Raw genomic sequence first — 14,787 nt, 5'->3', positions numbered from 1 at the left:
TGCTCTTTAATATGCTGCCTAGGTTTGTCATAGCTTTTCTTCCAAGGAGCAAGTGTCTCTTAATTTTATAGCTGCAGTCACCATCTGCAGTGATTTTGGAGCCCAAGAAAATAAAATCTGTCACTGTTTCCACCTTTCCTCCTTTGATTTTTCATGAAATGATGGGACTAGATGCCATGATCTTAGTTTTTGAATGTTGAATTTCAAGCCAGATTTTTCACGCTCCTTTTTCACCCCCGTTAAGAGGCTCTTTAGTTACTCTTCACTTTCTGCCATTAGAGTGGTATCATCTGCCTATCTGAGGTTGATGATATTTCTCCCAGCAATCTTGATTCCAGCTTGTGCTTCATTCAGCCTGGCATTGCTCATGATGTACTCTGCATATAAGTTAAATAAGCAGGGTGACAGTATACAGCTTTGTCATACTCCGTTCCCAATTCCGAACCAGTCAGTTGTTCCATGTCCAGTTCTAACTGTTGCTTCTTGACCCTCATACAAGTTTCTCATCCATGCCTAGCATGCGGCAGAATTTCCTTCCTTTTTAAGACTAAATAAGATTTCATTATGCATATATGTTACATTTGTTTTATCTGCTGACATTTCCATAAATCAAATAACTGGATTTTAGGTTCTCCTGGGGCTCCTGTGTACTCACACACATCATCTATGGATACTGACAGTTTTGCTTCTTCCTACCTAAACCTTTAAGTGACTCCTGGCTCCAGATTTCCTGTCCTCTTTTCCTGCACACAGATTGCAAAGTCAAATTCTGGTAACTTAACTCTAGCTTTGTTGCTTCTGAAGGTCTCTCCACCAACCCAGTAGCTGCTCTGCTCGGTGGAGAAGCTGTGCTGCTGTGGACAGGACCCTGCCTGGTTAGGTCCTTTCTGGGTAGAGTTAGCCCACGTTCCCCGCTTCCTCCCCACTTCCTGTCTCAAGCTCATGCCAAACCCCTTGACTCATGTTCCACAGCTGCTTCTTGAGCTAGCTTCCTTTTGCCCCTGTCGTCTCCCTGCCATTCTAGACCCTCACTCTCTCTCTGCCAGTTGAAATTCCACACATCTTTCCATGAATCCTCTTGAGTAATATATTCTTTTTTTTCCTCTGAAATGTTGGCCCTTCATAAAAATTTTAAAAAATTATTTATTTATTTTTGGCTGGGCTGGGTCTTCGTGGCTTCCTGGGCTTTTCTCTGGTTGCGGCAAGTGGGGGCTTCTCATTGCAAGGGCTTTTCTTGCTTCAGAACATGGGCTCCAGGGTGCCTGGGCCTCAGGAGTCGCAGCTCCCGGGCTCTAGAGCACACACTTGACAGTTACGGCACGGGAGCTTAGTCGCCCTGGAGCATGTGGGATCTTCCTTCATCAGGGATCAAACCTATGTCTCCTGCACTGGCAGGCAGATTCCTTACCACTGAGCCACCAGGGAAGGGCAAGTAGCACATTCCTGCTAAAGATTTATGAAGATTCCTTCCTGCCTTCCTAAGTCTGATATGAACACTGGAAAAAGGTCATGAAGGTGAAAATCACTCTCGTGTCTGACTCTTTGCAACCCCATGGACTATACAGTCCATGGAATTCTCCAGGCCAGAATAGTGGAGTGGGTTGCCATGCCCTCCTCCCGGGGATCTTCCCAACCCAGGGCTCGAACCCAGGTCTCCCACATTGCAGGCCAATTGTTTAGCAGTTGAGCCACAAGGGAAGGCTTGAAAAAAGTGACAGTGGGAAGGAATTAGAATTAGGATGAGATGAGTGCAAATCCTGGTTCTCACCATAATAGTTTTGTGACCTGGTCAAGCAAGTTAGGTGGCTTGGTTTCCTTATCTGTAGAATCAGAACGCTGATGCACCCTGGAGGCTCTTGTGAGGGTTAGCTGAAGAACACAGTCAATGCTGAGTGACGCTGAGTAACTGTGCAGTGAGTGTCAGCCCTCTTCCCTGTGGTCACTGCACCGCCAGCATCGCCACCGCCCCCTTCCTGAGGCTTCTGCCCCACGCTGTTGTGCTTCACGGGTCTATATGTCCTGGTGCGACCCTCAACCGCGTCTGAGTGTTCTTATTTCTGAAGCGAAGAAAGCATGAAGTCAAAGCTGGACAAAACTGGTTCACATCATGGCAGTCAGTTACCAGCTCCGTGGCCTCAGTTTACTCATCTGGAAATGGCAGCTCTTGTAAAGTTTGAAGTCTGTAAGAGCCTTGCTCATTGCCTGGTGTATAGTGATTGGATTATACACACATGTTGACCTGATTTGGAATTCTAGAAATTCCATTTTTAACCTGCTTCTTGCAGATACAAATCTACACTTTCCTACATGAGCAGTGCTGGGCAAGGGGTCCCCTTATTCACCGTGTCATCTAGGTCACAGCTGATGTCCTCGGTAACTCGGCAACATCTATCGTGGGACTTGTCACGTCCCCTGACCCCTGGCTTGTCTCTGGCTGCTGCTGAAAGTCAAACAGTGTACCGAATGCAGTCAGTCTCTCTGGCTGGCAAATTATCTTCCCTCCAATAAATCCTGTCAGTCCTCTTCAAATGTGCTGGCTCTGCACCTTGTGGGACCCAACTGTTGACGTTTCTTGGCTTTGGGCCTCTCCCCATAATCACTCTTACAGCTGGCTTTGCTAGACATATTTTTAGAGGACAGAGAAATTTTTGTTTGGGACCAGAGAGAGGCTGGGTTTGCACCATGAAATTGATAGCTTGCCCTCAGGAAATAGAAATGTCCTATTTTGCCTTTCTCTGACAGCTATCATTTACTGAATATCTTCCTCAAGTCAAATGGAAGAGCAACATTCTGAAAACATTTCTCTCATAAAGGCCCCCATGGGGCCTGACACCTGACTTTCGTCCAAAATAATTTCAAGTGCTGGAGGGCAGCAGAATGGAGAGCAAGAAGGTCCTGGATCTCCAGGGCTTTCCCTGGGCCCAAACCATAAAACGTGATAGAATTACAAAAAGAAATTGACAAGTCTACAATTATAGTAGGAGATTTTAACACACCACTATCAGGAACTAGCAGATTAAACAGATATAAAATTAACAGGAGTTGAACATTTTGAACAATACCCTCAAAAGCTTCACCTAATGCAAGAGTGGCAAACTTTCTATGAAGAATCAGATAATAGTAAATATTTTATGACCACATATGGTACCCTCACTTTTCTAGCATAAAAGCAACCGTAGACAGTAGCTCAGTGAAAGAAGATGACTATGTTCAGATTAAACTTTACAAAAACAAAAAACAAAAAAAACTGGCTGTGGACTCGATTCAGCTCTAAGGTTGTAGCTTCCAGACCCTGTGTCCTAACTGATAAAGTATTTTATCCAATACACAAGGAATATACATTTAAATCAAGTTCCCCCCGGGCCATTTAAACAATCATAGGAGACAAACAAAGAAAGCATCACCAAATTTCAGAGTCAAGGACAAATGACCATTTCTCTGATCTCAATATAATTAAATTAAATATATTCTGTAGCGAACTCCTAAACAGAGCTGTCACACTACTTTAACAGTGTAATTCATAGCAGCAGAAGATTTAGGAAAACTTAAATGCCCATCAATAGAAGAAAGGATAGAAAAGGAAATCTGTGATACAGTTTTATAATGTAATGCTATACAACAGATAAGATAACTGTGTGAATTTAAAGGGATCAAAAAAATGATGATTGAGAAAAGCAAACTCTAGAATAATAAACATAACACCATTTATAGAATTTTTAAGGCATACAGATATTTTTAATAGATATTATTTATGCATATTATAGGAGTGGATATTAAAATGGGACTTTTCCTATTTACTAAATCATAATTTATCCCTTAGGCTGAAAACACTTGTCCATTCTAAGAAGACTATATGTGTAGTAAATCATGGTCTCCAAGTCTGGGGTTTTAGTTTTTTAAAAATAGTAACTTTTGAGAAATAATCATTAAAATGTTTTAGGCTGTAGAATTTATCAGCCTTTCTTCTTTGTGCGTATGTCTTATTTAAAAAAATCCTTCCCTGCCCTGCATTATTTCACAAAAGCCAAGATAGAGAAACAACTTAAATGTCCATCATCAGATGAATGGATAAAGACGACGTGGTACATATACACAAAGGAATGCCAGCCAGCCACAAAAAGAAGGAAACAATGCCATCTGCAACAGCATGGATGGAGCCAGAGATTATCATAATGAGGCAGGTTAGAAAGAGAAAGACGAACACCATGTGATATCATTTGTATGTGGAATATAAAATACGACACAATGAACTATCTGTGGAGCAGAAACAAACCCATAGACATAGAGAACAGATTTGTAGTTGCCGAAGGGGAAGAAGGAACGGTAAGGATCGGGAGTTTGGAATTAGCAGAATCCAAACTAGTATATACAGGATGAATAAATAAAAAGGTCCTGCTGTATAGCTCAGGGGACTATTCACTATCTCGTGATAAGCCATAATGGAAAAGAACATGAAAAAAAAAAGGCATACATATGTAAGCTGAATCATTTCGCTATATAGCAGAAATTAACACAACACTGTAAATCAACTACGCTTCAATAAAATAAGTTTTAAAAAAGAGAAATCACTCCTTGTCCTGAGGTCATAAAATAACCTCCTATGTTTTGTGCTGTGTGTGGTATGCTCAGTTGAGTGTGACTCTTTGTGACCCCATGGACTGTAGCCTGCCAGGCTCCTCTGCCCATGGAATTTTCCAGGCAAGAATACTAGAGTGAGTTTCCAGAAATATATATGCTATAGACTGAATATCTGTGTTTCCTAAAATTCCTATGTTGAAACTTAATCCCTAAAGTGATACTATTTGGAGGTAGAGCCTTTGGGATGTGGTTAAGTTACGAGGGTAAAACCCTCATGAGTGGAATGAGTGCCCTTGTAAGAGAGACCCCCAAAAGAAGCCTTGCCTCTTCTGCCCTGTGAGGACACAGTAAGAAGATGGACTTTATGAACCAGGAAGCAGGCTCTCACCAAACGCTTTGACTGTGTACTTTCCAGCCTCCAGAAATATGAACAATAAATTTGTTGTTTATAAACCACCCAGCTTAGGCAATTTGTTACAGCAGCCCAAATGGACTAAGACTGTATATATATATTTTTTTCTCCACATTTTCTAATTGCTTATTTTTCATAGACTTCTTCAGCTTGTTTTTAATGTCATTCCATGTTATTTTAAAAAATGAAAATCATTTTGTTCATCTCTGAGCATTCTAAACATTTATTTAAAATCGAATGTTTCTGAAAAATTTCATCTTTTAAAAATTTCATCTGAAATTTATATTTCAATTATTGATTTTGTTGGCTGTCTTAGCAGTGAAAAAAAGTGAAGTCACTCAGTCTCCAACTCTTTGCGACCCCATGGACTGTAGCCTACCAGGCTCCTCCGTCCATGGAATTTTCCAGGCAAGAGTACTGGAGTGGGTTGCCATTTCCTTCTCTAGGGGAATCTTCCCGACCCAGGGATCGAACCCAGGTCTCCAGCATTGCAAGCAGACGCTTTACTATCTGAGCCACCGGGGAAGTCTTAGCAGTAGATTTGGCATTTTGATTTACAGGCTAATTTTAAATAAGGGTGTTTTGTTTTTTGTTGCTGTCTACTTCCTTCTCCAGTATGGGCTTATTTTTACCTCCCTGTGAAGTGCAGTAATTTCACTTTTTTTATGTTGTTTCCAGTTGGCACTCTGGAACTTCCAGCCCTGAATTGTGCCATATAATGGGATTTTGATGCTCCTATTCCTTAGTGGCTTTTGAAATATCATCCATCTGAAAGCTGGTGGCTTGATTATTGGGCCGGTCATGTGCTGCCTCCTTTCTAAGCTCTTTATTGCCTAGAAAGCCTCGCCCCCAGGCTGTGAGCCGGCATTCCTTTGGTCACCTTCTTTCACAGGCATGGGTGTTTTACGCCTTGGTTTGGATTTCTTGTCTTGCATAAGCAATTTTAGTCCTGGTGTCTTTTCAGGGGCCAAAGTCTTGGCTGCTGCTACCTGCTTCGCAGACTGGGCTCCAGTGGGTCTATGGCATTGGCACCTCTCATACCCTGTTTGTGTTTCTAGTCTTGCTTTGGGTCTACTGGGATGTACGTACAGTTTTTGAATGAAGCTCCTTTTTAAATCTATCACTGCTACGTGTTTGGAGGAGAGAGGTGCACCAAAGCATAAGTCTCGTGAATTGATAGAACCAGTCTTTGGGTTATTGTTTGATTATTTTCCTCTACCCCCACAAACATTCCATCTCTATGGTTTCTGAGACATCTGCTATAACAAAACACGGTAGACTGGGTAGCTTGAACTACAAACACTTACCTCTCACAGTTCCGGAGGCTAAGTCCAAGATCAGGGTACTGGCAGACAGGGGCAGTCGCTAGTAGAGAACAAGCTGCCATGTTAGTAAGCAAGGTATTTTATGACAGGCGTTAAGAGGCCGGGAAAGTGAAAGTGAAGTCGCTCAGTTGTGTCCATCTCTTTGCAATCCCATGGACGGTAGCCTACCAGGCTCCTCTGTCCATGGGATTTTCCAGGCAAGAGTACTGGAGTGGATTGCCACTTCCTTCTCCAGGGGATCTTGCCAAACCAGGGATTGAACCCGGGTCTCCCACATTGCAGGTAGATTCTTTACCAGCTGAGCCACAGGGCTATTACTCCAGTCAGGTCCAGGCAAGAATTACCCACCTATTGCTCTATGTCCCCAGGTTAGAAAGCTTCATTCTCTCCCACCTCTAACAAAGCAGAGAAAACCCAGTCACCTCTTTCAGAAAGTTTATGACGATTGCACATTTTGGCTCTTCTTTTCATCGGCGACTGGGTACAGAGAGATGAGGAAGAGGCAAAAAAGACAGGAACAGACTATCAGAGGCCGCTACAAGGTGAGAACCAGTGACGGTTTCAGAGTTTAACAGGGATTTGTAGACGACTTTTATGACTGCAAACACACCCAGGGAAACATCCTCCTGTAGTCTCTGAACCTCAGAATAGGAAGGATCCTTAGACATTGCTGATCAGACTCTTTATACGAAGCTGGACTTCCTGTTCCTATTTGGGCCTGCCTTTCTCATGGAACGCAGAATGGGGAGGAACACTATCCAGGCCCTAAGAGGCAGAACACACGGGCTTCATTCAAAGCTAGGCAGACACGAGTTTATATTGTGACTCTACTGCTTATCAGCTGTAGGATCTTGGACAAGTTAATTTTAAGTGAATTTAATTTCTCCAAATCTCAGTTTTCAATTTATACTATGGAGGAATGATAATATCTTTATTACAGGGCTATTGTGAGACTTAGAGAAGAGAAATGCAGAATACCTGTACATAATAGGATTGCATCATTAGGTTATGATGTCCCCACAATAGTCATTAGGTTCTGCTTAGACCTCCGGAGATGAGAATCCACGTACGTGAGGAACCATTTAAAATTCCTCGCACAGCTCTTGGCATCAGGAAGTTGTATACGTTCTGCACAAAGATGCTTGTGCAATTATTTAGGTAAGTTGCTACCTTGATTGATCTCAAATTCTGTCATCACCATATTTCTCTACAGTGACAGGAAAAGAAGGCATTTTCTTGGTTGGCACCCAGACTCCTTGTCCCCCCAAAGAACCCTTCTTTTATCAGCTATTTCTCCTTCTGCTCTTCTCTGCAGCAGCAGTTTTACAGTGTAGATGTTTTCAACCGGAACAGGAGCACATGGCTTGAGTAAATGTAATTAGCGCATTTCTAAGGAAAACAAGCTAGGCTATGCAGAACCCAAGTGCTTTGCATCTTTAGAAAAGTGTCAGAAGATATGTGCTCCCTTACTGTCTCCCTAATTAAAAAAAAAAAAAAAGATGGAGATAATGGTAATTAAAATGTAGGATCATTAACCAAACAAAAGGAAACCAAAACCAAACCACCAAGGACAATGGTCACACCTCCTGGGTTTATGCTCAGTCCTAAACCTTTGAAATTTCTTTTATCAGATACAAATAAATATCACCTCTAAAGAAATTTATAGATCACAGGATCTTGGAGGAAAAACTACACAAAAACCTCAGTCACCATCCCCAATTCTGTTTTTCTCCGTGCTCTCAGAGGCAGGCAGCAGGAAGGTGGGGCTCTTTGCCCTGTCTGGGCTCCTGTGTTGCTGCTAAAACAGCCGGGTGCCCAGATGGAAGGCAATGTGAGGAGCACCCTGGAGAACTCCATGACCGCGGGAGTTATCTTAACTCCTGGGCCCCAGGTTTCCATTAACAAAGCTGGAGTAAAGAATTTTTAAGAATGTTCATATGAATCTAATTTTCTTGAATTGATAAGGACATCAGAGGCACACTCATGATAGCAAAGAGCTTTACATAGGTTCAGTTCAGTTCAGTTGCTCAGTCGTATCCGACTCTTTGCGACCCCATGAATTCCAGCACGCCAGGCCTGCCTGTCCAACACCAACTCCCAGAGTTCACTCAAACTCACTTTCATCAAGTCGGTGATGCCATCCAGCCATCTCGTCCTCTGTTGTCCCCTTCTCCTCCTACCCCAGTCCCTCCCAGCATCAGAGTCTTTTCCAATGAGTCAACTCTTCGCATGAGGTGGCCAGAGTATTGGAGTTTCAGCTTCAGCATCAGTCCTTCCAATGAACACCTAGGACTGATCTCCTTCAGAATGGACTGGTTGGATCTCCTTGCAGTCCAAGGGACTCTCAAGAGTCTTCTCCAACACCACAGTTCAAAAGCATCAATTCTTCGGTGCTCAGCTTTCTTCACAGTCCAACTCTCACATCCATACATGACCACTGGAAAAACCATAGCCTTTAACTAGATGGACCTTAGTCAGCAAAGTAATGTCTCTGCTTTTTAATGTTATCTAGGTTGGTCATAACTTTCCTTCCGAGGAGTAAGCATCTTTTAATTTCATGGCTGCAATCACCATCTGCAGTGATTTTGGAGCTCAAAAAGATAAAGCCTGTCACTGCTTCCACTGTTTCCCTATCTATTTCCCATGAAGTGATGGGACCAGATGCTATGATCTTAGTTTTCTGAATGTTGAGCTTTAAGCCAACCTTTTCACTCTCCTCTTTCAATTTCATCAAGAGGCTCTTTAGCTCCTCTTCACTTTCTGCCGTAAGGGTGGTGTCATCTTCGTATCTGAGATTATTGATATTTCTCCCGGAAGTCTTGATTCCAGCTTGTGCTTCTTCCAGCCCAGCGTTTCTCATGATGTACTCTGCATAGAAGTTAAATGAGCAGGGTGACAATATACAGCCTTGACGTACTCCTTTTCCTATTTGGAACCAGTCTGTTGTTCCATGTCCAGTTCTAACTGTTGCTTCCTGATCTGCATATAGATGTCTCAAGAGGCAGGTCAGGTGGTCTGTATTCCCATCTCTTGAAGAATTTCCCAGTTTATTGTGTTCCACACAGTCAAAGGCTTTGGCATAGTCAATAAAGCAGAAATAGATGTTTTTCTGGAACTCTCTTGCTTTTTCCATGATCCAGTGGATGTTGGCAATTTGATCTCTGGTTCCTCTGCCTTTTCTAAAACCAGCTTGAACATCAGGAAGTTCATGGTTCACGTAATGCTGAAGCCTGGCTTGGAGAATTTTGAGCATTACTTTACTAGCATGTGAGATGAGTGCAATTGTGTGGTCGTTTGAGCATTCTTTGGCATTGCCTTTCTTTGGGATTGGAATGAAAACTGACCTTTTCCAGTCCTGTGGCCACTGCTGAGTTTTCCAAATTTGCTGGCATATTGAGTGCAGCACTTTCACAGCATCATCTTTCAGGATTTGAAATAGCTCAACTGGAATTCCATCGCCTCCACTAGCTTTGTTCGTAGTGACGTTTCCTTAGAACCACTTGACTTCACATTCCAGGATGTCTGGCTCTAGGTGAGTGATCACACCATCATGATTATCTTGGTCGTGAAGCTCTTTTTTGTACAGTTCTTCTGTGTATTCTTGCCACCTCTTCTTAATATGTTCTGCTTCTGTTAGGTCCATACCAAGTCTGTCCTTTATCAAGCCCATCTTTGCATGAAATATTCCCTTGGTATCGCTAATTTTCTTGAAGAGATCTCTAGTCTTTCCCGTTCTGCTGTTTTCCTCTATTTCTTTGCATTGATCGCTGAGGAAGGCTTTCTTATCTCTCCTTGCTATTCTTTGGAACTCTGCATTCAGATGCTTATATCTTTCCTTTTTTCGTTTGCTTTTTGCTTCTCTTCTTTTCACAGCTATTTGTAAGGTCTCCTCCAACAGCCATTTTGCTTTTTTGCATTTCTTTTCCATGGGGATGGTCTTGATCCCTGTCTCCTGTACAAGGTCATGAACTTCCATCCATAGTTCTTCAGGCACTCTTTCTATCAGATCTAGTCCCTTAAATCTATTACATAGGTTATCTCATTCTTTTTTCTTCACAGCAACTTGGTGTGATAAGGGCCCATAGTCCACACTTTGGACACAAAGGTTCAAAGTCATTAGCTGATTATTAGCCTAAGACAGCTATTAAGTGGTCCAATCCGGATTCAAACCCAGATCTGTCGGAGTCATCAAGTCATGCTTTTTTTTCACTTAAAGAAAATTTTCCTTGGGTCCTCAAAATTAGGAAAATGGAAATTCTGCTGGTAGTCATTAATTCTTTCATTTGTTGTTTAGTTGTGAAGTTGTGTCTGACTCTTTGTGACCCCGTGGACTGTAGCTCACCAGGCTCCTCTGTCCATGGGATTCTCTAGGCATGAATACTGGAGTGGGTAGCCATTTCTTTCTTCAGGGGATCTTCCCAACCCAGGTATCAAACTAGGGTGTTTGCATTGCAGGCAAGTTCTTTACCCTCTGAGCCACCAGGGAAGCACAGACTCTTTCATCTAGCAGGTATTTATTAAGCACCTACAGTTGTCAGACCCTGCGCTAGGAGGTAGGAACACAATGGGAACACTCTTATACCTAACCATCCTGCAAAGATTGAAGGCGTTATTGTTACTGCTCCTCTTCGTGGCTAAAAAAGGAATGCAAAAATAGATTTTGATCTTTCTTAAAACTTATATAGCTGTTTACCATTTCCAGGCTCTTTGGGTTCCTTACCTTTTTTTGATCTTCACAATGAGTGAGAGCCCAGATGAGGAAATTGAGTTTCAGAAAGACATGCAGCAGAACTTGAGTCTTCCCAAGGCAGCCTCCTGCTTTCGGAAGGGAAGAATAAGTACTGCTGAATCCAGCTAATAATTCTTCTGTTCACTTGTTTTCCTGTGTGATGCCAAGTAGCTTCAATGGCAGTTTAGAAAAAAAGTTCTCAGTTTGAAATTTTAAAAAATATTTATTTATTTATTTATTTGGCTGTGTCTTAGTTGTGACGTGCAGACTCTTTGATCTTCATTGTGGCATGTGGGATGAGGGATTTTTTTTTTTTTTCAGTTACAGCATGCAGGATCTTTAGCTGAGTCATGCGAACTTTAGTGGCAGCATGTGGGATCTAGTTCCCTGACCAGTAACTGAACCCAGGACCCCCTGCATTGGGGCTGTGGACTCTTAGCTGCTGGACCACCAGGGAAATCCCCAGTGGCAGTTTTCATTTTCTTCCACCCTTTGTAGGCACAGGCAGTTCTGCCTGAGCTGTCCCTGGGTTGAGGTCCACTTTCTCTGCTTCAAGGTTGTAGACAGAGCTTCTGGGCCTTTGCCTCATAACCCAGGCAGTGGTAAAGTGCTGAGCAGTCACCACCTCTCAGCAAATTCACACAATTTTGGATAGGATGTGCCTGTAGTCCAGCTAAACCTCCATCCACACTTGCAGCAATTTGGACCATAACTCGGGGGCCCTTCTCCAGGGCTGGACACCGTGTTTGAGGAGAGATGCAAATGAACAACAGCAGAGTGGGACGCACTTCAGAGTCCCTGTTGACGGCAATTGACGCGGGGGAGAACACGTGGGTAGATGGGGAAGGAGATGGTGAAAATAAATACTGATTTAGCATTCATGTGTGTCAGGCACCATATGAGGGTCTGGAAAAAGAGTGATGCTCTTACCATCATGAAGCCTGTGCTAAATGAGGAATACTATAATAACTTGATTTTTTTTTTGAAAGCTTATCTTGGCCAGGTACCGATCTGAGAATCTCACATAAATGATCACATTTAATTCCGCCAGCACCCTCTAGGAGGCAGCTATTACTATTATCACCTTCATTTTGCAGGCAGCAAGACAAGCATGGGAGGTGAAGAGCGTGCTCAGGTGCTAGGATCTGACCTTCCATGTTTAGGCTGCAGCCCTGCATGCCCGGTTGCTAAGCACACCACCCTCCTGGATCCTGAAGAGGCGGCTGCAGTGTGTAAAGTGCTCGTGCACACACTGCCCCATTTGATGCCCAGAGCGGTTCTTTGAGGCACAAGTTGCCACCACCATTCTACACAGGAGGGGTCTGTGACTTGGGGAGGTGGAGGCTTTTGCCCAGCAGGTTAGCATCCACTGCCTGGTCTGGCACGCACTGCAGGATGCGTGCTCAGTAACTCCTTTGTGCTGAATCTGAAAAGTTCCTTGCGGTGAACAGGTGTTCTTTTGTGACCATAAAGACAGCATGGAAGCGGAGAAAATGGCTTCTGCTCCTTCACGTTTCCCGAGGTTGGCTCTGAGCCACGTTGCGGTGATGTCATCCAGGGCAGCCTGTGATCAAGTCATCTGGGGGAACAAGGTACTCTTTCATTTTTTCTCATTAGCAAGTTCGGACGTGTGAATTGCATGACTGTGTTGCTAGCGGCACCAGGAACTGTCTCAGCATTCCTGGTCAGGGGGCACTCACGGGTGCCTCTCCTGTGTGCCTGAGGCGGTGTGTGGGAACCTCAGAGGCGGCACCTACTCTTTCTTCTCAATTATCTGCTTATCTTAGGGCGGGTTGCTCTGCTTTGAAAACAACATCAATTGGACCCAATCACTCACATTTTTCTCTTTCTGAAGTTTGCTAATTATGTCTGAATGTTACCAGCAGCAGAGACTTGATTCTGGGGCTTACAGACCTGGAGGAGGTGAGAGGCCACACGCACCAGCTCTTTGTTGGGAAGGAAACTGGGGAAACCAAGTGACTAGGGGGCGCGGTTTGCTCCTCCAGGGAGTAGTGCCCCTCCTGCCCTCCTTCTGCTCCCCACACACCTCTCAGCTCTCCTGTGAGTGAGCAGGACCCAGTGGGGCCTTCCCAGGACAGACCTTCACTGCCATATCCTCTGCCACAGCTACTCCCTGCAGGACCCGGGTGATAGTATCTCATGCATATTTCCTGAGTTTTTCAGATACTAAAATGGCCATAATCAAAAGTTCCAGAAGCAACAAGTGCTGAAGAGGGTGTGGAGAAAAGTGAACTCCTACACTGCTGGTGGGAGTGTAAGTTGATACAGCCACTACGGAGCACGGTATGGAGATCCCTTAAAAAGCCAGGAATAAAACCACCATATGACCCAGCAATGCCACTTCTAGGCATATACCCTGAAGAAATCAAAGCTGAAAAAGACACATGCACCCCAGTGTTCATTGCAGCTCTGTATACAATAGCCAAGACAGGGAAGCGACCTGGCATCGACAGATGAATGGATAAAGGCGCTGCGGTACATATATACGACGGAATACTGCTGCTGCTGCTGCTGCTGCTAAGTCGCCTCAGTCATGTCCGACTCTGTGCGACCCCATAGACAGCAGCCCACCAGGCTTCCTCATCCCTGGGATTCTCCAGGCAAGAACACTGGAGTGGGTTGCCATTGCCTTCTCCAATGCATGAAAGTGAAAAGTGACAGTGAAGTTACTTAGTCGTGTCTGACTCTAGCAACGCCATGGACTGAAGCCTACCAGGCTCCTCCGTCCATGGGACTTTCCAGGCAAAAGTGGGGTGCCATCGCCTTCTCCAACAATGGAATACTACTCAGCCATAAAAAGGAATGCACTTGTGTCAGTTTTGATGAAGTGGGTGAACCTAGAGCCTATTATACAGGCTGAAGTAAGTCAGAAAGAGAAAAATACTAAATGAAATATTTAAGAAAATATTAGATGTTGACATATCTACATGGAATCTGGAAGGATGGTGCTGATGAACCTGTTCACAGAGCAGTAATGGAGATGCAGACATACAGAACAGGCTTATGGACAAGGGTGGGGGAGAAGAGGGAGCAGGTGAGATGGGTGAGAAGTGCGGACGCATACGTACTAACATGTGTAAACAGACGGCCAATGGGAATTTGCCACATGACTCAGGGAGCTCAGACTGGGGCTCTGGAATAACCCAGAAGGGTGGCAATGGGCGGGAGGCGGTGAGAGAGTCAAGAGGGAGGGGACATATGTACCCATCTGGTTAATTCATGTTGATGTATGTTGGAAATCAAACCAATATTGTAAACCAATCATCAATCAATCAAACATAAATAAATGTTTTTAAAATGGCAAAAACCCCCAAAACCCTGCCCCCAAATGGAAGAAGTTAACCACTCGGTGATCATGAGCACAGGGCCCCCAGGACTTCTGGTGTCTGAGGAGTGATAATGTGACTCTGTCTTGTTACCTCAACATCAACCGCCAGAGGATTGGGCACGAGCTGGTCACACTCCCTGGGGTGCCCTTCCTGCCCTCACCCGGCCTTTAAGAATGCTTTGCTGAAACCCTTTGGGGAGTTCAGGGTTTGGGCGGGCATCAGCCACCTGCTCTTGCTCAGCCCTGCAGTAAACTTTCTCTACTCCCAGCTCTGATGTTCTGGTTTGTTGGGTCTCACTGTGAGTCAGGCACAGGAATTTGTGTTCAGTAATGCTCCTAGTTCACCGTTTTCTTTATTTTAAATTGAAGTTTAATTGATTTACAATGTCCTATG

The sequence above is a fragment of the Ovis aries genome, chromosome 21 (genome assembly GCF_016772045.2).
Source record: "Ovis aries strain OAR_USU_Benz2616 breed Rambouillet chromosome 21, ARS-UI_Ramb_v3.0, whole genome shotgun sequence".
NCBI classification, from domain to species: domain Eukaryota; kingdom Metazoa; phylum Chordata; class Mammalia; order Artiodactyla; family Bovidae; genus Ovis; species Ovis aries.
Note: the sequence above shows the minus strand (reverse complement) of the source record.